Source organism: Phyllobates terribilis, unplaced genomic scaffold (assembly GCF_046119375.1).
Source record: "Phyllobates terribilis strain yellow unplaced genomic scaffold, ASM4611937v1 Scaffold_5__5_contigs__length_657084704, whole genome shotgun sequence".
Classification (NCBI taxonomy): Eukaryota; Metazoa; Chordata; class Amphibia; order Anura; family Dendrobatidae; genus Phyllobates; species Phyllobates terribilis.
In genome coordinates this window covers 105,338,114-105,361,311 of record NW_027362765.1, presented here as the reverse complement: position 1 = coordinate 105,361,311, position 23,198 = coordinate 105,338,114, and positions in this window count along the sequence as shown.

Here is a 23,198-nt window from a genome sequence, read left to right as displayed (position 1 = left end):
GGCCCATTATTCTGTATGGAGAACTATGTGGGGCCCATTATTCTGTATGGAGAATAGTGTTGAGCCACCCCCGTAGTGTTCGAGTTCGGTTCGGTTCGTCGAACACCCGTGTGTTCGCCGAACTGTTCGTCGAACTGTTCGTCGAACACCTTCGAACACCGTTAAAACCAATGGCAGGCAAACAAAAACACATAGAAACACATAGAAAACACCTTCAAAGGTGTCCAAAAGCTGACAAACTGCTCAGAAGACATAACTAACACATGGAAAAGTGACAAGTACATATAGTCATGCGAAAATAAAAGAGGTGGAGGAGTAAAAGGAGGGGGAGACACAGATATAGGCATGTCATGCCCTTCTAAAATCCAAAAAGTGAGAAGCCGACACGGCCAGTCCGCTCCTGCCCGTGCCACCTCCGTGTCGCCGGGTTTGTGCCAGAGCCGCGGTGAACCCTGACGGCCAGCCCCCCTCTCCCAATACTGGTGCCTGTCCGCTGGTGGGTCGAGCGAGCCCCCCTGTGGTGGAGGCAGCTCTAAGCTTTTTAATTTAAATTGTCTCTCTAATTTGAATGAATACACTTTAAATCCATTTACAAGGATCTATTGGAGGGCAAGTCTCATGCCAGCAGCCGCGGTAATTCCAGCTCCAGTAGCGTCCACTAAAGCTGCTGCAGTTAAAAAGCTTTTATAAGGATCGAGCTCGGCTGTCCACCGCAAGGCATCCTACTGCCAGTCCCAGCCCCTATGCCTTGGGGTGCCTCCTGATGCTCTTCACTAAGTATCCCATGGTCCCGAAGCATTTCCTTTGAAAAAATTAAGTGTCTAAACTACAGGTGGTGCAGCTTGCTTAACAGCCGGGATAATCCGCTCACTAGCAGACACTGCTACTAGGCACAAAGTATTTCCTGGGCTAGATGCAGTTAAAAATTTGTAATTAGATACTCTCGTTGGATGCTGAGAAAGCATTCCATAGAGTCTCCTGGCACGCCATATATGATTCTCTTAAAAAGCTTGGGGTAGGGGTCTAGGGGACCCTTTTATAGCCAAAATCACGGCCCTGTATCGCAATACGTCACCTAGGCTGAAGATAAATGGAACTGTAGCACCCTGAGGGCTCGGTTGCTACAGACGTATTGCACCTCACCCAGAGGTGTGATATCTCACTCTCAGGTAAGGATGCAGTGTGGATCAGGACCCGACACCTGCATGCATTACACCACATTGCCGTGGGGCAGGGCGACCAATATGCCCCTGAGATGGGCACGACAGTCCCTGTCCCTGGCTGGAGTGGGGGGAGGTAACACTGAGGAAGGGGAACCCTGTAGTGCAGGAGCAGGGAGGAAGCAGTTCCTGGGTGCATTGAGAAGGGAGTATAAAAGGTGGGCACCATCTTAGTTCAGTGCAGAGAAGTCTGAGCAGAAGTGGCAGGGAGCAGGGGCTCTGCATGAGCTCTGCTCCGGAGGCGGGCCTAGTAACAGAGGCCCAGGCCTGGAAGAGGGAGAAGGAAGGAAGAGGAGCGGAGAAGGCTCCAGGAACGAGGAATGAAGGGATCCCAGGGGTGCGGACGGGCGAGTCGCCACCGCACGCCCGAATCCACCTGCGTGGAGGGGTCAGGCCAAAGGGGGAGACCGGTCCCCGAACTAGTGGAGGCAGGAAACGACCCTCAGCTAGAAACCGGAGGCTCTGACATTTTATGTGGCGCAGCCCCTCGCTACACCCGCTAGGAAGGCACCACATAGGGTCAGGGAAACTGGCGCCAAGTTTACCAAGAGGAGGCCCGAGGCAGCCGGACAGAAGTGTTGGTAAGAAAGGCCAGACAAAGGACACACAAAGGGGGTCCTGTGAAGTGCTCCAAAGTTATCTGGGAGTTGTCTGAGCCCCTCACCTGGTGAGCACAGTACGACGTGGGCAGCCGTTACCTGCAGACGTGGTCTGGATAATAAGAACTGTGAGTAAAGGCCCTGAACTGCATCACTGACTCCGTGTCGTTACTGCTGCTGCCCTGCACCATCACCCCCATCCTCCGCATACACTGCCCTGAGGCTATACTCCTCCCGTGGGGAGTTATGCTACGCTCTGCTGCACCCACAACACCAGCCTCAGTGGTCTGCCCTGTAGCGGCGGTTCACTCTGACCGCAATCCACGGGTGGCGTAGTCGGACATTTAAACATGAAAACCACATAAATAGTTCCGCCACTGGTTTGACCGCCCTGAGCCACGGAACTGGGTCGCCGCCACGAAGACTACAACCACCAGCATCCACCAAAAAGGGTCCGGCTCCGGGTGTCCCAAGGCCCAGGGGGTGCGTCAGAACATTTTCATCACCTTTCACAATCACCAATGGGACAAGGCAGTGATGTCCTCTGTCCCCTCTCTTATACATCCTAGTGACGGAGCACCTGCTCTCATCAATTCGCCATAACCCCAATATTAGGTGGATTGAGGTGGGAGGCACCGAGTACAAGTGCTCTCTATTTGCTGATGATGTCCTAGTATATATCACTCAATCACATATATCCATCCATGCTGTTATGGCTGAAATAGATCACTTTGTTACATGGTAAAATTTTAAAATCAATGCAGCGAAGTCTGAGGCCCTCGATGTCTCCCTCCCCAAATCCATATAGGATTCCATCCAGTCCAACTTTCCCTTTGCCTGGCCCTCACAGGGTATCAAATACTTAGGAATTCCTATTCATAGAGACCTCTCCCATCTATGTTATCTTAATTTTGGGCCCTTTATTGAACAACTCCATACAGACCACGGTTGGCAAGTTAGAACTGTAAGATTCACTACGTGAACCACTGGTGTTTTGTGGAAAAGCACATGTACACTGCGTCCCAAATTATTATACAAAAAGTATTTAGGAGTGATAAGGGAAGAATTTGTTTGTTTGTCAGTTAAACTCATTGATGGTGATGTGTGTCAGGGCTCTTTATATCACTGTAAGCAATTGCAGACACCTGTGCTAATTAGTTTGGCAGGTGTGTCCAATGAAAGGCAAGACTACTTAAGAAGGCTCTCTCACATTATTAAGCAGCCTACATTTTCTGCCAAAATGGGAAAGAAAAAGGATGTGTCGGCTGCTGAGAAGCAACAAATTGTGGAGTGTTTAGGTCAAGGCATGACTACAATCAACATTGTGCGATGATCAGGATGAAGTGTCTTGGCAATCAAGAAGTATGTAGCTAATTCACAGTACACACGTGTGCGTGCTGATAAGGGCAAATTGAGGACTCTTTCCTACAGGCAATTACGTCAGGTTGAAAGAGCAGCGGCAAAAAAGCCTTGTCATAGCAGCAGACAAGTTTTTGAAGCTGCTTGTGCCTCCAACGTCCCCCGAACAACAAGATGCAGGGTCCTTCAGAGGTTTGCAGCTGTGCATGCGCCATCCTGTCGACCTCCTCTATCCACTTCACACAAGCAGAAACGGCTCCAGTGGGCCAAACATTACATGAAGACTGATTTCAAAACTGTTTTGTTCACGGATGAGTGCCGTGCAGCGCTCGATGGTCCAGATGGATGGAGTGGAGGATGGCTGGTTGATGGACACCCCACGCAAACACGGCTACAGCGCCAACAAGGAGGAGGTGGAGTAATGTTTTGGGCTGGAATCATGGGGAGAGAGATTGTCGGCCCCTTTAGGATCCCTGAAGGCGCTAAAGATGAACTCCATAATGTATGTGGATTTTCTCAAACAGCACTTCCTGCCATGGTTCAAGAAGAAGAACCGTGTATTTCACAGCAAGATCATTTTTCTGCATGATAATGCACCATCTCATGCTGCACATAAAACATCTGCATCTCTGGCTGATATGGGCATAAAAGGGGACAAACTTATGGTGTGACCCCCATGCTCCCCTGACCTCTACCCCATTCAGAACCTTTGGAGCATCATTAAAAGGAGTGTCTATGATGGCGGGAGGCAGTTCACATCTAAGCAACAGCTCTGGGAGGGTATTCTGTCCTCATGCAAAACAATTGAAGCAGAAACCATCCAAAACCTGACAAATTCAATGGACGAGAGAGTTCAGAAGCTCCTTTCGAACAAGGGGTCCTATGTGAAAATGTAACATCACCTAGAATAAAGTTTTGAGTTGAAAACTGTTTGATTTCAGTTTCTAACAACCTGCTAATGCTTATAATTTCAAAAATGACCATTTTTTTGGTCTTTATTAAAATGAAAAGGTTGATCGAAAAGTTTGGGGGATCTAAGAGTGCGGCAACCCAGTAGTCATGATTACTTCGAATTCTGACAATATGAGGGTCATGCTGCAGGTAGTGCAGCAAGAAGGCACTTATGTGCCTTGCGCATCTCGGAGCCCCAAAATTATTTTCCGGGCTAGATGCAGCTAAAAATTATTTTTAATTTTAAATCTGGTGAAGCTTTAGTATAGATGGCCTAATAGGATCAGTGCTGCACACTGCTACAAAGCCCAAATTATTTTCCAGTCAAGATACAGATAAACATGATTAGTAATTTGAAAGCTTAAAACGGTTGGTAGGGTGATTTTAAACAATCATCAAGCTTTTACTCTCCCCAGGATGACACAGGGGTAGAAAAGTCGTTTCGGATCCATGATTTGTTCATCTTTATGAACGTGAGTCTGTCTACATTATCAGTGGAGAGCCGCGTGCGCTTATCTGTCAGCACACCACCAGCAGCGCTGAACACACGTTCAGACAGAACGCTGGCTGCGGGGCATGACAAGATCTCCAAGGCGTAAGTGGCTAGCTCCGGCCATTTATCCAGATTGGAAGCCCAAAAAGAGCAAGGGTCCAGTGACACAGTCGTGGCTTCAATGTTTACTTGGAGATACTCCTGTACCATCGTCTCTAGGCGTTGACTATGTGTCAGACTTCTTGTCTCCTGTGGCCTTGCAAAGGATGGGCTAAAAAAGTGGTGAAATGATTCCGCAAAATTGATGTTACCAGCAGATACTGTGGTTCTGTTACGGTTTGAGTGCTGAACACTTGACGGTCCCACGGTTGGCAAGTTGGAACTGTGAGATTCACTACGTGCACCACTGGTATTTTGTGGAAAAGCACATGTAAGATTCTGCAACAGTCTCTGCTGATACTCCTGCATGCGTGCATCCCTTTCTATGGCAGGAATAATTTCTGCAAATTTACTTTTGTACCGGGGATCTAACAGTGTGGCAACCCAGTAGTCAGGATTATTTCTAATTCTCACAATTCGAGGGTCATGTTGCAGGTAGTGCAGCAAGAAGGCACTCATGTGTGTTGCGCATCCAGGAGCACCAAGTCCCTGTTGTGTTGGTGGCGAGGTAACAATCATGCTTCCTTCCTCTGTCCTCTCCCCCCAACCTCGCACAACAGAAATGTGATCAAGGTCTCCCTCATCTGATGAGTCTTCCATCAGTTCGTCCTCCACTTCTTCCTGGGCTCCTGCACCTTCCTCACTAGTTTGGCTGCTACCATGCGCCCTGGTAAAACCATCTCCCCCACCCTCACATGCCTGCCGCCTTGGTGCTGCCGACCGTCTGGACCTTGCAGATGTTAGCCCTTCCGCATACAACTCCTCCTCCTCTACTTCCTCCACCTCCTCTTGTGCCACCACCTGACTCCGAATTCTGTTTAACATGTGCTCCAGCATGTAAATCACCGGAATAGTCATGCTGATAATGGCATCGTCCGCACTAAACATCTTCGTCGCCATTTCAAAACTGTGCAGAAGGGTGCATAGGTCCCTGATCTGAGACCACTCCTCCAGCGTGATTTGCCCCACCTCTGAATCTCGTTGGCCCAGGCTATACGTCAGAACGTATTGCACCAGGGCTTGTCGGTGCTACCACAGTCGCTGCAACATGTGCAGAGTTGAATTCCACCGGGTAGGCACATCGCATTTTAGCCGGTGAAGTGGCAGGCCCAACGACTTCTGTAGAGATGTAAGTCGCTGAGCTGCGGGATGCGAACGGCGGAAGTGAGCACACAGCGACCGTGCCCTCTGCAGAAGGCCATCTAGTCTGGGATAGTGGGCTAAAAATTGCTGGACAACCAGGTTCAACACGTGAGCCATACAAGGCACGTGTGTGACATTGCCCCGGCGAACGGCCGCACCCAGGTTTGCAGCATTGTCGCACACGGCCTTCCCTGGTTTCAGGTCCAGTGGAGACAACCATTCATGAAATTGGTTCTCCAGAGCTGACCACAACTCCTCAGCTGTGTGACTCACATTTCCCAGACATTTCAATGTAAAAACCGCCTGATGACGTTGAGCCCTACTGCCAGCATAGTAAGGAGGTGTGCAGGATCCCTTCTGCGCAGTTAGAAAGCTTGTGGCATGACCAGACAGGCTTTGGGTGCAGGTGGAAGACCGAGAGGAGGTTGAGGAGGCAGAAGCAGTGGAGGAACTTTGACATAAAGAGGATTGACGCACAACTCGTGGGGACGGCAAGACTTGGACAGCAGCCCCTTGTCCTGCTGTCACCATAGTTACCCAGTGCCCAGTCAGCGACATGTAACGCCCCTGTCCATGCCTACTCGTCCAAGTGTCTGTGGTGAAATGCACCCTGTCACACACAGAGTTTCTCAAAGAAGCGGTGATGTTGTGTGCGACATGCTGGTGGAGAGCAGGCACACCTTTCTTTGAGAAGTAGTGCCGACTGGGCATCTGGTACTGGGGCACTGCGACGGACATAAGGTCTCGAAAATCCTCTGTGTCCACCAGGCGGAAAGGCAGCATTTCTATAGCCAAGAGCTTGCAGATGGTGAAATTCAACCTCTTAGCTTTCTCATGGCTAGGAGGAAATGGTCTTTTACTTGTCCACATCTGAGGGACCGAGGGCTGGCTATTGTGCTTAGACGGGGTTGATAAGGGTGTCCCCGGCAAACTGCCGGTCTGTGAGGAAGATGCAGGCGGACATGTTAGGTTGCCTTGATCCAAAGGTGGTGCTATCGATGTCGGACAGCGCTCAACACCAGCTGGTGTTACCACCTCCAAAGAAAATGATGACCTGCCAATCACGCTGGCTGTTGCGGGTAAAGAGGTGGCAGGTCTGCGCCCCAAAACAGGTGTGACTGCTGTCCCCCCAGTCACAGAGGATGAAGAGGCCGCGGATGCACAAGATATGGCAGACGGTGATTGGCCCGGCCGGCTAGGCCGCATTGTAGCACACTGAGCTTCCCACTGCAACTTATGCTTCATGTCCATGTGCCGGTTCATGCATGAAGTACTCAAACTATGTATTTTTTGGCCTCTACTTAGCTTTTGCTGACAAATGTTACAGATAACACGAGTTGGGTCATCTTTATCGATCTGAAAAAATGCCCAGGCTATGCAAGGCTTAGCACCCATGCGACCTGAAGAGCCACCACGACTTGTGGTGAGAGGCAGAGTTGTGTTTGAGGATGCAGTTGTTGACGTGCTTCCAGTACTACGTCTCTGTCCAGGAAGGCGCAACCTGACCTCGTCGTCACTAGCATCTTCCTCCACCTCCTCTGCTGACCTCATCTCTTGGCTGACTGTGGGTTGACAGTAAGTGGGATCTCCGACCTCATCATCATCACCCTGTGCGTTATCACACCCGTCGTCCTCAGAGCCAACCTGTTCCTGCCCTGACAAAAAACTAAAGTTGTCGCTCCAATCAGGTATTTGAGTCTTATCATCGTCTTCCTCATTGTCTCCACCAACAGGAGTTACAGTTTGGGAATGAGGGTCTACATTATGGTCAGAACCTTCTGCGTCTGGTCCTGGATCCGACTCATAAAGATTCTGGGCATCAGTGCAGATCATTTCCTCGTCTGGATTCACAGAAGCGCTGGAGTCGACCTCTGATTCCCAGGCTATAGTATGAGTAAACAGCTCTGCAGACTCAACCATCTGTTCTACCTCATACTCAGACGGGCAGCTGGAGATTTGGGAGCTGTGAGGAAGCAAGTGCGATTTGGGTGACACCTTTGAGGACTGGAGTATTTGTGATGTTGAAGTTGATGTGGAGGAGAGCCCACTTAAAGGAGCACTTGATATCCGTTGAAGCACCTGCTGTTTTTGTGCCTCATCTGGAATTTGTAGCGATTGGCGTGGCCGTAAGAAAGGGATCTTATCACATTGTCCGCTAAAAGAAGTAGACATTTTAGTTTGGCTGGAAGATGGTCTTTCTTCTGCAGATGTTACTGTTGCTTTAACACCTACCCCACGGACACAACCTTTTTTCCCCTTCCCAACACGCCTATTCCCCTTTCCACCAGCAGCAGGCCTTTTTCCACTCATTTTGGTGGTTAACTAATTCACAACTCTGGAGTTGTTTGCACAAAAAAACAATGGATGGTAACCGAGCAGAGCTGAGTGGCCAAACTGTGGTATTAGGCCAAAACTATTGGCTGGGTTAGATGCAGAAAAAAATTATTTTGAATTTGCAACCTGATGGAGGTCAGTATAGATGGACTAATACAAATAGTCCCACACACTGCTAGAAGCCCAAATATTTTTTCAGAGGTACTGTAGATGCAGATAAAAATTATTTTTAATTTGCAACCTGATGGAGGTCAGTATAGATGGACTAATAGACCAAGTCCCACACACTGCTAGAAGCCCAAATATTTTTTCAGAGCTAGATGCAGAAAAAAAATATTTTTAATTTGCAACCTGATGGAGGTCAGTATAGATGGACTAATAGACCAAGTCCCACACACCGCTAGAAGCCCAAATATTTTTTCAGAGCTAGATGCAGAAAAAAATTATATTCAATTTGCAACCTGCTGGAGGTCAGTATAGAAGGACTAATAGAACAAGTCCCACACACTGCTAGAAGCCCAAATATTTTTTCAGAGCTAAATGAAGAAAAAAATTATTTTTAATTTGCAACCTGATGGAGGTCAGTATAGATGGACTAATAGACCAAGTCCCACACACCGCTAGAAGCCCAACTATTTTTTCAGAGCTAGATGCAGAAAAAAATTATATTCAATTTGCAACCTGCTGGAGGTCAGTATAGAAGGACTAATAGAACAAGTCCCACACACTGCTAGAAGCCCAAATATTTTTTCAGAGCTAAATGAAGAAAAAAATTATTTTTAATTTGCAACCTGATGGAGGTCAGTATAGATGGACTAATAGACCAAGTCCCACACACTGCTAGAAGCCCAAATATTTTTTCAGAGCTAGATGCAGAAAAAAATTATATTCAGTTTGCAACCTGATGGAGGTCAGTATAGATGGACTAATAGAATGATGCTATGCCCAAAAGATTTTACTTCACTAGGTGCAGTAAAAAAATTGGTATTCTATACACAGGTGTTATATCTTGCAACACAGATAGGCTACTCCACTGACTAACACACTCTGCAATAGGCCAAAAAGGATTAGCTTTGCTAGATTCAGCCAAATGCTGTGAAAAAAACTTGCACAGCACTGGCACAGACCTGCCTGGCAAAAACTGATAGGAACTGATGTAACCTAGTCCTGAAAAGGACTCCAATTACAATTAGTCTTTACTCCCACAACCTATCTATTTAAGAGCACAGACCTCCCTGATAAAAGTCGTAGGAAATGCTGTAACCTAGTCCTTAAAAGGACTGCAATCACAACTATTCCCTACTCCCAAGCTATCTGTATATTTGTGCGAAAATTGGCTTGAAATTAACAAGGTATAGCGCACACAGCAACAGCGGTGCCGTCTAACACGCAGCTGCAGCAGTGAGAAAATGGTGGCGACGGGGAAAATGGCTTGGTCTTATAGGGCAAGGACATGTGACATACACTGCCAATGACACATGCCCTTGCTTGTGTGAAAAAAAGCACTTCGCTCCGTGTGTGCGCTGCTGATAGGCTGACAGATTGCACCTCCCCACTGCAAATGCGGGAAAGAGAAAAAAAAATGGAGATCTTCATTGTTCCTGCAGAGATCCATCCCCTGCCCCTCCCCCCACCCCGCTGTACACTCAAACTGCGTATTAACATTAATTTTCATCATTACTGAGAAAAAATCCAGTTATGATTTTGGTGCACGAACAGTTAAGGCCCCGTCACACTAAGCGATATCGCTAGCGAGATCGCTGCTGTGTCACGGTTTTGGTGACTCACCAGCGACCTCACCAGCGATGTCGCTATGTGTGACACTTTGCAACGATCAGGCCCCTGCTGTGAGGTCGCTGATCGTTGCAAAGTGTCCTGGACCATTTTTTGGTCGTTGGCCTCCCGCTGGCCAGCACACATCGCTGTGTGTGACCAGCGGGACCAACGATCTGGCTGGTAACCATGGTAAACATCGGGTTACTAGGGGCACGCGCGCACTTAGTAACCCGCTGTTTACCATAGATACCACTCTGCTACTGTGAGCGGAGGCTCCAGCGCACGGTAGCAGAGTGGTATCCATGGTAAACAGCGGGTTACTAGGGGCACACGCGCACTTAGTAACCCGATGTTTACCATAGTTACCAGCCTGCTCCTGCTTGCAGCAGGCTGGTAACGGGAGCAGGACATCGTGGAACGATTCTTTCCACGATATCGTTGCTCCCCTGATCGCTGGTGAGCCTGCCTGTTTGACAGCTCACCAGCGATGTATTAGCGATGCAGCAACGATCCCTGACAGGTCGTATCGTTGTCGGGATCGCTGCTGCATCGCTTAGTGTGACGGGGCCTTTATACGAACAGTTAACACGAGACCACAACCTCATACTATTGTCTCCTGCTTACCAACCAGACGTCCGCAAACAACCAGTGACAATTAAAAAGATAAGGAAGTGGTGTCCAGCAGCAGAGGAGGCGTTACAAGACTGCTTTGATTGTACAGACTGGGAGGTGTTGTGTACCATGAAAGAGAATTGTGATGTTAATGAGATTACTGGCAGAGTTACTGATTACATCAACTTCTGTATGGACATTGTAGTACCTGTTCAAGAGATTCGGTGTTATGCAAACAATAAGCCATGGATTACAAAAGAGTTGAAACATTTACTAAACATGAAAAAACTGGCTTTTAAAAGGAAGGACAAGGAGGCATTGAAAATTATACAGCGAGACCTAAAGGGGAAAATTAAGATTGCCCGTGAGGCATTCAGAGTTAAATTAGAAAATCAATTTGCACGAAAAAGCTCCAGAGAGGTGTGGGCTGGAATGAAGCTAGTGACTGGGTTTAAGGCAAGGTCGGAGCAGGTGGGTGGTGGACTTAGAATGGCTAATGAAATGAATGAGTTCTTCAATAGATTCAGCAATAAAGGTGCGGTAGCAGCAGGGAAGGGGGAGGAGGCCGGGGAACAACTAGCTAAATTAACAGGGGGTGAAATAGATCATTTCTCGGTCTCCAAAAATGACGTGAGGGACCAGTTTAGTAAGCTGGCCATTGGCAAAGCAGCAGGGCCTGACGGTCTCAGTCCACGTGTCCTCAGAGTGTGTGCAAATGAGTTGTGTACTGTCTTCCAGCATCTCTTTAACCAGAGCTTACAATCAAAGAGAGTACCAGTGCTATGGAAGACTTCCTGCCTGGTGCCGGTTCCCAAGACTACCTTCCCGACTTCCCCGGGGGACTATAGACCGGTGGCCTTAACATCGCATGCGATGAAGTCCTTGGAGAGAATAGTACTTGCTCACTTGTGTCCGAGGGTGATGGCGCATACTGATGCTCTTCAGTTTGCGTACCAGCAGGGACTGGGGGTGGACGATGCTGTAGCGTCTCTGCTACAAACAGTACATTCCTTTTTGGACAATGATGGAACCACAGTGCGTGCTTTGTTCTTTGATTTCTCTAGTGCGTTCAACACATTACAGCCACTCTTACTGCGTGGAAAGTTGATTAAAATGGCGGTGGATGAGGGACTTGTGAATTGGATAATTGACTACCTGTCGGATAGGCCACAGTTTGTTAGGTGGGGGACGGCTACATCAGATAGTGTACTGAGCAGTGTCGGAGCCCCGCAGGGAACAGTGCTGTCGCCATTCCTCTTTACATTGTACACAGCTGACTTTCAGTATAAATCAGACCGTTGTTACCTCCAGAAGTACTCGGATGACTCTGTGATAGTTGGCGGTATTGGGAAGGACCAGGATGAAGAGGAATATAGAAGGGTGGTTGCGGACTTTGTAGTATGGTGCCAGGCTAACCATCTAGAACTAAATGTTAAGAAAACCAGGGAGTTGGTGATGAGCTATGGAAGGTGCAAGAAGGTATGCCTACCTGTTACCATTGACGGTCAGGATGTGGAGATGGTGGACAGTTTCAAATATTTGGGGGTTTACCTGGATAGCAAGCTAGACTGGAAGTGCCACGTGGAGAAGGTCTACAAGAAGGGGATGAGTAGATTGTACTTCCTAAGGAAGTTAAGGTCTTTTAATGTGTGTGGCAAAATGCTTGAGGTGTTCTACCAATCCATTGTGGCTAGTGCCACCTTTGCAGCAATAATTTGCTGGGGTAACAGTGTGCGTGTTGCTGACGCCAACAAGCTCAACAAACTTATAAAGAAGGCTAGCGCGACGGTGGGCCTACAGCTTGGGACTTTTGAAGAGGTGGTAGAGGAAAGGATTAAGAAGAAGTGCAGAGCTATAATGGGCAACAACACACACCCGCTTTATGAACTGTTTGCGAAACAGAAGAGCACATTCAGCAATCGCCTAATACAACTAAGGTGTAAAAAGGAAAAATACAGGAGATCGTTTGTTCCAACAGCTATGGGGGTGTTTAACAAATGTCTGAAAAGCAATGTCTAAAGTATTCCAAATGTTATGTTATCATATGTGTCATGTTCGAGATCTGTGTTCTGCTGCTGTGATACCGCAATTTCCTACGGGATAAATAAAGTATATCTTATCTTATCTTATCTTATCTTATCGAACATAACCTCGAACAGCCGAATTTTTCTCCAATTGTTCGTGTTCGCCGAACGTCTCGAACACCGCCCAAAACAGCTCGAATTTGAGATTGGCGAACAGTTCGAGTAGAACAACGCTCATCTCTAATGGAGAACTATGTGGGGCCATTATACTGTATGGAGGACTATGTGGGGCCATTATACTGTATGGAGGACTATGTGGGGCCCATTATTCTGTATGGAGAATTATGTGGGGCTATTATTCTGTATGGAGGACTATGTGGGGCCCATTATTCTGTATGGAGGACTATGTGGGGCCCATTATTCTGTATGGAGGACTATGTGGGGCCCATTATTCTGTATGGAGGACTATGTGGGGCCATTATTCTGTATGGAGGACTATGTGGGGCCCATTATTCTGTATGGAGGACTATGTGGGGCCATTATTCTGTATGGATGACTATGTGGGGCCATTATTCTGTATGGAGGACTATGTGGGGCCATTATACTGTATGGAGCATCATATGGGGCCATTATACTGTATAGAGGACTATGTGGGGCCATTATACTGTATGGAGGACTATGTGGGGCCATTATACTGTATGGAGGACTATGTGGGGCCATTATACTGTATGGAGGACTATGTGGGGCCCATTATTCTGTATGGAGAACTATATGGGGCCATTATACTGTATTGAAAACTATATGGGGCCATTATACTGTATGGAGCATCATATGGGGCCATTATACTGTATAGAGGACTATGTGGGGCCATTATACTGTATGGAGGACTATGTGGGGCCCATTATTCTGTATGGAGAACTATATGGGGCCATTATACTGCATGGAGAATCATATGGGGCCATCATACTGTATGGAGGACTATGTGGGGCCATAATACTGTATGGAGGACTATGTGGGGCCCATTATTCTGTATGGAGGACTATGTGGGGCCCATTATTCTGTATGGAGAACTATGTGGGGCCATTATACTGTATGGAGGACTATGTGGGGCCCATTATTCTGTATGGAGAACTATATGGGGCCATTATACTGTATGGAGCATCATATGGGGCCATTATACTGTATAGAGGACTATGTGGGGCCATTATACTGTATGGAGCATTATGTGGGGCCATTATACTGTATGGAGAACTATTTGGTGCCATACTGTATGGAGGAATATGTGGGGCCCATTATTCTGTATGGAGAACTATGTGGGGCCATTATACTGTATGGAGGACTATGTGGGGCACATTATACTGTATGGAGGACTATGTGGGGCACATTATACTGTATGTAGGACTATGTGGGGCCATTATACTGTATAATGAACTATGTGGGGCCATTATACTGTATGGAGCACTATATGGGGTTGTTATACTGTATGGAGGACTATGTGGGGCCCATTATTATGAATGGAGGATTATGTAGGGCACACTACACTGTATAGAGGACTATATGGGGCCATTATACTGTATGGAGGACTATGTGGGGCCATTATACAGTATGGTGCATCATATGGGGCCATTATACTGTATGGAGGACTATGTGGGGCCATTATACTGTATGGAGGACTATGTGGGGCCATTATACAGTATGGTGCATCACATGGGGCCATTATACTGTATGGAGGATTATGTAGGGCACATTATACTGTATGGAGTACTATGTGGGGCAATTATACAGTATGGTGCATCATATGGGGCCATTATACTGTATGGAGGACTATGTGGGGCCCATTATTCTGTATGGAGGACTATATGGGGTTATACTGTATGGAGGACTATGTGGGGTTATACTGTATGGAGGACTATGTGGGGTTATACTGTATGGAGGACTATGTGGGGTTATACTGTATGGAGGACTATGTGGGGCCCATTATACTGAATGGAGCATGATGCGGGCTCATTATACTGAATGGAGCACGATGTGGGGCCCATTATACTGTATGGAACACGATATGGGGCCCATAATACTGTATGGAGGAATATATAGGGGAAAATAATTTTTTTTAAGGGCTGTATAGTTGTGAGATATGCTCTTCTGTGACTCTGACGAATATTAAGGTTTTTTTGGGGGCCCTATGATTTCTATTTCCTGTGTATCCTGTTTATATGCGGTTTATGGGACAGCCCTAGATCTGGAGCCTCCCCTACAGTCTGATACTAATATGGATCAGGGACAGGTAATACATGGGGTGCATTATTTTCAGAGCTGACAACTTTTTGTTAGTGGATGGCTATGATCAGTCTATTGTAGTCTGAAGTCTGCCTCCTGTCTGATCATCTATATGCTCAGGGTGCTGCTTTATCCATCCCCCATACTTTACACTGCAGATCTGCTTGTTCAGTTTGGCTGCTGTGTATACGCACAAACCCAGCAAAATGTCTGTGCACAGAGAGCTGATTTCTGTTACATCATAAACAGAGTATACAATATATATGGGAAGGAGAGGGAATCAAAATTGGGACTTTCAGTGACAATAAATTTTTCACTAACGAATCGGATGGGCGGACCCTGGAACCCATTCAGTGTTTCATTGTAGACTGGCTCACATTTAGCAGGTTGTGCCCACACAGTGACGCTTGGTGAGGACGGTGTTCTTTTGGCGTGGGTGTGTTGTCAGGGTTCACACAAGCCCCTATTGTCTCGCCCCGTGTGCTTCTGTGTTCCCCATAATAACAATGAATCGCTTTATATGGGAGAATCAGACTGGGAGGACTGGTACGTGGGAGCCTGCAGCCAAACCTCTCGCTGTGTGGCAATAGTCGTCCTTGAGTCGTGCTCTTCGGTCACACATCATGTAACCAATATGGCTGCCGGAAAGGAAGGTCACTCAGCTTTCCCAGAACCCTGAACAGCAGTCCATATACTTATCCATACTTCCCTTGTCAAATTGTTTAAAAAAATTCTGGTATTTTCCGGTAAATCTACTCCTGGGAAAGCTGGATTAGGTATACTATACAGTTCCCCCTGGGGAGGAGGATTATAAGCTTTTTCCCTGATATCCTAAAACCAAATTTTTATTTATTTTATATTTCCAGGGGATCTAGGACAGTGAGGGGGTCAACGGTCAATTAAGGTCCCGCTCTTGGCTGGGTATTGTGTTTTTTTGGATTTGGTGACTTATTTTTCATAAACCCGTGCGGCACCCTGTTCCCTCCTGTCAGCAGCTATACTGCTCCAGCCATGATGACATTACTCAGATTTATTGCTTATCATCACCCAGGGGCACAGAGCGCTACACCCATCTCCAGACGTGTTCCCTGCCACTCTGTGCCATGTCACTTCTATAAAACATGACTCATGTACGAGAACAAGACTGAGCTTGGCCAAAATCATCCCAGCCCTCCTTAATGCTCCCTACCCCCCAAAACGGGTCACTGAGGTTGCCCGAACCAGTTCTTCCATAATATGGAAAGCCAATAATCACTTATCAAGAAATGAGGATGAACTCACTGGAGTCTGGTCCTGTTACTCATGATCACACATGAAGAATACTCATCACGTAACCGTACGATACAGATAATGTCCATTTCTTGTGAACCGTGACTAACGAGCCAATAACCTCATATGAGGGAGGGCTCCATGTGACCTTCATTACCAGGATCCGTGTTGTCAAACGCTGACAACTTTCAACAGCTGCAAAAACGTTATGGTCAGCCATCTTTCCAAGAAATCTGCATTATGAAAAGTTAAATGCCCCCCCCCCACATTACCTCAAAAACGGGACATTATTGTAACGCCGCCATCAGTGCAGAGGTGGTTGGAATTCCCATACAACTGAATGGGGACCTGACCACCTCTCACTGACGGCGATGAGCTTTAGGGGGCACCGTTCTCAAAATAGGTGCGGGTCCTATATATAGTGTAGTTATAATGAAAAGCGAGCCCAGATTCAGCATTGCTGGTTCTCCACTAATTTGCTCCTTGTTAGGCAGGGGTGACACTAACGTATAAAAAATCAGTCCCAGTCTCATCCAAAAAAGTGGGATGATTTTTTTTCTCACTTGTCATCTGTGTACAATCCATTTTTTTTACTCAGCAGCTATTGTAATGTATCTGTAAAAATCGGATGCCATAATGATGGTCCGTATGGCATCCGTTTTTTTTTTTCTCGCAGCCATCAGACTTTGGAGTCAAATCGCAGAATGCTGCTATTTTTTCCTCATGCAGAATACAGCTGAGAAAAAATACATACCATTGAATAACAATGGTCCGAATTTTTTTTTTTTTACCGGATTGCATTTTTTAGCCCTTAGTCTATACATTGCGTCGAATTTTTTGTCGTCTCAAGTCCTTTTTATTTATTTATCTTTAATGGGCCCTCGACAGCTTTGCCCATCCAGATATTTTAGACAGATTCATGAAATACGACTTTACCAAATGTTGCAATCTCATTCCACTCCCTGCCTGAGATAAGGGTTCTGACGGATTTTTCAATTTGGCACATATGCGACATTTTAATGGATTTTGCACGTTTTCGAGCTAATAAGTCGCCAAACGCGGTTAAAGAGAACCCGACAGCTGACACATACTGCACAATCTACGTGCAGCATATATCAGACACGGATTGCGTGATTTTAGCTATATATGTTTGACTCTGAAATGCTGCGACGTTTCAGAGAAAAATATACATTAAAAGTCGCCAGGGACCGAGCTCCTCCGCCTGCTCCACTTGAGTGGCAGGTCTCTCCCTGCCTGTGTGTATAGGGACAGACATGTCAGTCACTGGCCGCAGGTGGGGAAAAGCCGCCAGGGACCCATTTAAGCAATGCCTTCCACTGGCCGTTCTCTGGATCACTGGAGGTCCCAGCAGTGTCATCCCCCCGCGGTCTGCAACTTATAACTTGCATTCTTGGTAAAATCCTTTACTTTGCATTAAATCAGAAAACCCATTTAATGATTTGTGCTGGTGGCTGTTGATTAGTGATGGCAGGGTCATATATAGTGTGTGTGGCTGGGGTTCAGCCTCGCATGTAACAAATGGATCAGTGTAAGTTGAAGTCAGCCGGAAGGTCAGTCAGTTCTCCTGACCATTGGTGACCACACACTTGGGGATCTAGAAGGCTGATTTTCCAGGATTACACTACATTTTTCCATCTGTGTTTTTCCAGTATTGTGAAATGAGACATTCTGCGTGACGTCATATGATCTACAACTAAAAGAAAAATATTCTGGATCCACGGAGGTTGAGAAATCAGGAGTGACAAGGATGTTGTAATAATCTGATTCAGAGGCCGCAGACGTTGGCTGACAGATGGTAAACATTGAGCTCTGGAGGATTGAGCACACGGGTCTCCCAGAAGTGATCGGAGACTAGAATGACCACTGTATGGCCACTTCTTCACCCTGGTTAGGGAATCGGGTTTGGGTTTTGAATTGGGAGCTTCTAGCTGCAATTCTTCATGTATTGAACACCGTTGTTTAGACATGGCTAAGTATACAGCTTTCTTCACTCAAGCTCTTGGCCAATATTCTGGATCTGTAGCGCTGCCTTGAATATCCATAGACATTACCAGACCTTACTTCTTTTTTTTTTCTTCCAAATTTGGCATATATATAAGGTACATCTTAATCGAAAGATTGCCCTGGGCTGGGAGCAATGATGACATTTCCTCCAATATGAGATGTTAAAGGTGCTGTCCTGTGAATATAAGCTATAACCAATCTACAGAATTGATCAGGGGTGGACAATTAATTTTCCCAAAGGGCCACATGACAGACACTGTCTGTTATGGAGAGCCGAACCAATAGGCTGAAATTAATTCTACTCAATATTTATTATCACTTAATATTGAGCAGAATTAAGTATACTGGCATCTACCTATGTACAGCCCCCTATATACAGCATGAGCCCCCTCACAACCTCCCTATATACACAGCATGAGCCCCTATATACAGCCTCCTATATATAGCATGATTCCCCATATAGCCTCCTATATACAGCATGAGCCCCCACAAAACCTCCCTATTTACAGCATAAGCCCCTACACAGCCTCCCCATATGCAGCATGAGCCCCCACACAGCCTCCCCATATACAGCATGAGCCCCACACAGCCTCCCCACATACAGCATGAGCCCCCACACAGCCTCTCCATATACAGCATGAGCCCCCACACAGACTCTCCATATACAGCATGAGCCCCCACACAGCCTCCCCATATACAGCATGAGCCCCCAAACAGCCTCCCCATATACAGCATGAGCCCCCACACAGCCTCCCCATATACAGCATGAGCCCCCACACAGCCTCTCCATATACAGCATGAGCCCCACACAGCCTCCCCATATACAGCATGAGCCCCACACAGCCTCCCCACATACAGCATGAGCCCCCACACAGCCTCTCCATATACAGCATGAGCCTCCACACAGCCTCTCCATATACAGCATGAGCCCCCACACAGCCTCTCCATATACAGCATGAGCCCCCACACAGCCTCCCCATATACAGTATGAGCCCCACACAGCCTCCCCATATACAGCATGAGCCCCCACACAGCCTCCCCATATACAGCATGAGCCCCCACACAGCCTCCCCATATACAGCATGAGCCCCCACACAGCCTCCCCATATACAGCATGAGCCCCCACACAGCCTCTCCATATACAGCATGAGCCCCACACAGCCTCCCCACATACAGCATGAGCCCCCACACAGCCTCCCCACATACAGCATGAGCCCCCACACAGCCTCCCCATATACAGCATGAGCCCCCACACAGCCTCCCCATATACAGCATGAGCCCCCACACAGCCTCCCCATATACAGCATGAGCCCCCACACAGCCTCTCCATATACAGCATGAGCCCCACACAGCCTCCCCACATACAGCATGAGCCCCCACACAGCCTCCCCACATACAGCATGAGCCCCCACACAGCCTCCCCATATACAGCATGAGCCCCCACACAGCCTCCCCATATACAGCATGAGCCCCCACACAGCCTCCCCATATACAGCATGAGCCCCCACACAGCCTCCCCATATACAGCATGAGCCCCCACACAGCCTCCCCATATACAGCATGAGCCACCACACAGCCTCCACATATACAGCATGAGCCTCCACACAGCCTCCCCATATACAGCATCAGCCCCCACACAGCCTCCCCATATACAGCATGAGCACCACACAGCCTCTCCATATACAGCATGAGCCCCCACACAGCCTCTCCATATACAGCATGAGCCCCCACACAGCCTCCCCATATACAACATGAGCCCCCACACAGCCTCCCCATATACAGCATGAGCCCCCACACAGCCTCCCCATATACAACATGAGCCCCCACACAGCCTCCCCATATACAGCATGAGCCCCCACACAGCCTCCCCATATACAGCATGAGCCCCCACACAGCCTGAGCCCCCACACAGCCTCTCCATATACAGCATGAGCCCCCACACAGCCTCCCCATATACAGCATGAGCCCCCACACAGCCTCTCCATATACAGCATGAGCCCCCACACAGCCTCCCCATATACAGCATGAGCCCCCACACAGCCTCTCCATATACAGCATGAGCCCCCACACAGCCTCCCCATATACAGCATGAGCCCCCACACAGCCTCCCCATATACAGCATGAGCCCCCACACAGCCTCTCCATATACAGCATGAGCCCCCACACAGCCTCCCCATATACAGCATGAGCCCCCACACAGCCTCCCCACATACAGCATGAGCCCCCACACAGCCTCTCCATATACAGCATGAGCCTCCACACAGCCTCTCCATATACAGCATGAGCCCCCACACAGACTCTCCATATACAGCATGAGCCCCCACACAGCCTCTCCATATACAGCATGAGCCTCCACACAGCCTCCCCATATACAGCATGAGCCCCCACACAGCCTCCCCATATACAGCATGAGCCCCCACACAGCCTCTCCATATACAGCATGAGCCCCACACAGCCTCCCCACATACAGCATGAGCCCCCACACAGCCTCCCCACATACAGCATGAGCCCCCACACAGCCTCCCCATATACAGCATGAGCCCCCACACAGCCTCCCCATATACAGCATGAGCCCCCACACAGCCTCCCCATATACAGCATGAGCCCCCACACAGCCTCCCCATATACAGCATGAGCCCCCACACAGCCTCCCCATATACAGCATGAGCCTCCACACAGCCTCCCCATATACAGCATGAGCCCCCACACAGCCTCCCCATATACAGCATGAGCCCCCACACAGCCTCCCCACATACAGCATGAGCCCCCACACAGCCTCTCCATATACAGCATGAGCCTCCACACAGCCTCTCCATATACAGCATGAGCCCCCACACAGACTCTCCATATACAGCATGAGCCCCCACACAGCCTCTCCATATACAGCATGAGCCTCCACACAGCCTCCACATATACAGCATGAGCCCCCACACAGCCTCCCCACATACAGCATGAGCCCCCACACAGCCTCTCCATATACAGCATGAGCCTCCACACAGCCTCTCCATATACAGCATGAGCCCCCACACAGACTCTCCATATACAGCATGAGCCCCCACACAGCCTCTCCATATACAGCATGAGCCTCCACACAGCCTCCCCATATACAGCATGAGCCCCCACACAGCCTCCCCACATACAGCATGAGCCCCCACACAGCCTCTCCATATACAGCATGAGCCTCCACACAGCCTCTCCATATACAGCATGAGCCCCCACACAGACTCTCCATATACAGCATGAGCCCCACACAGCCTCCCCACATACAGCATGAGCCCCCACACAGCCTCCCCACAGCCTCCCCATATACAGCATGAGCCCCCACACAGCCTCCCCATATACAGCATGAGCCCCCACACAGCCTCCCCATATACAGCATGAGCCCCCACACAGCCTCCCCATATACAGCATGAGTCCCCACACAGCCTCCCCATATACAGCATGAGCCCCCACACAGCCTCCCCATATACAGCATGAGCCACCACACAGCCTCCACATATACAGCATGAGCCTCCACACAGCCTCCCCATATACAGCATCAGCCCCCACACAGCCTCCCCATATACAGCATGAGCACCACACAGCCTCTCCATATACAGCATGAGCCCCCACACAGCCTCTCCATATACAGCATGAGCCCCCACACAGCCTCCCCATATACAGCATGAGCCCCCACACAGCCTCCCCATATACAACATGAGCCCCCACACAGCCTCCCCATATACAGCATGAGCCCCCACACAGCCTCCCCATATACAGCATGAGCCCCCACACAGCCTCTCCATATACAGCATGAGCCCCCACACAGCCTCCCCATATACAGCATGAGCCCCCACACAGCCTCTCCATATACAGCATGAGCCCCCACACAGCCTCCCCATATACAGCATGAGCCCCCACACAGCCTCCCCATATACAGCATGAGCCCCCACACAGCCTCTCCATATACAGCATGAGCCCCCACACAGCCTCCCCATATACAGCATGAGCCCCCACACAGCCTCCCCATATGCAGCATATTCCACTGGCACTCTGCTCCTGTCTTCTGTGCACTGACTCTAAGCAGCAGCAGGTAATGAAATAATTGCGTCTGCTGTCTTGCACACTGATTGATGGAAGAATGAGCCGGTGGCCTTGTCCTCCACCAATGTGTTCACCCATGTCTGCATCGTGAGGATGCAGATAGCGGTAGCTAAGGAAAAAGTGCTGCCCATGTGACACTGTTTTCAGCCCCTCAGCTGTCTCGGTCTGCGGGCCGGACTGGAACAGCCAGAGGGCTAGATGTGGCCCGTGAGCTGCACTTTGCATAGCTCTGGGAAATATAAGTTACTGATGGGTGGGTATCTGCACTATGTACATCACTGTCCCTGGTGTCGGCAGTATGTACATCACTGCCTAGTATCTGCTCCATGTACAGCTCCTCTGTGCCATGTACATCACTGTGCCTGGTGTCTGCACCATGTACATCACTGCCCGGTATCCACACCATGTACAGCTTCTCTGTGTCATGTACATCACTGTGCCCGGTGTCTGCACCATGTACATCACTGCCCGGTATCTGCACCATGTACATCACTGCCCGGTATCTGCACCATGTACATCACTGACTGGTATCTGCACCATGTACAGCTTCTCTGTGCCATGTACATCACTGCCCGGTATCTGCACCATGTACAGCTTCTCTGTGCCATGTACATCACTGCCCGGTATCTGCACCATCTACTGCTTCTCTGTGCGATGTACATCACTGCCCGGTATCTGCACCATCTACAGCTTCTCTGTGCCATGTACATCACTGCCTGGTATCTGCACCATGTACAGCTTCTCTGTGCCATGTACATCACTGCCCGGTATCTGCACCATCTACTGCTTCTCTGTGCCATGTACATCACTGCCCGGTATCTGCACCATCTACAGCTTCTCTGTGCCATGTACATCACTGCCTGGTATCTGCACC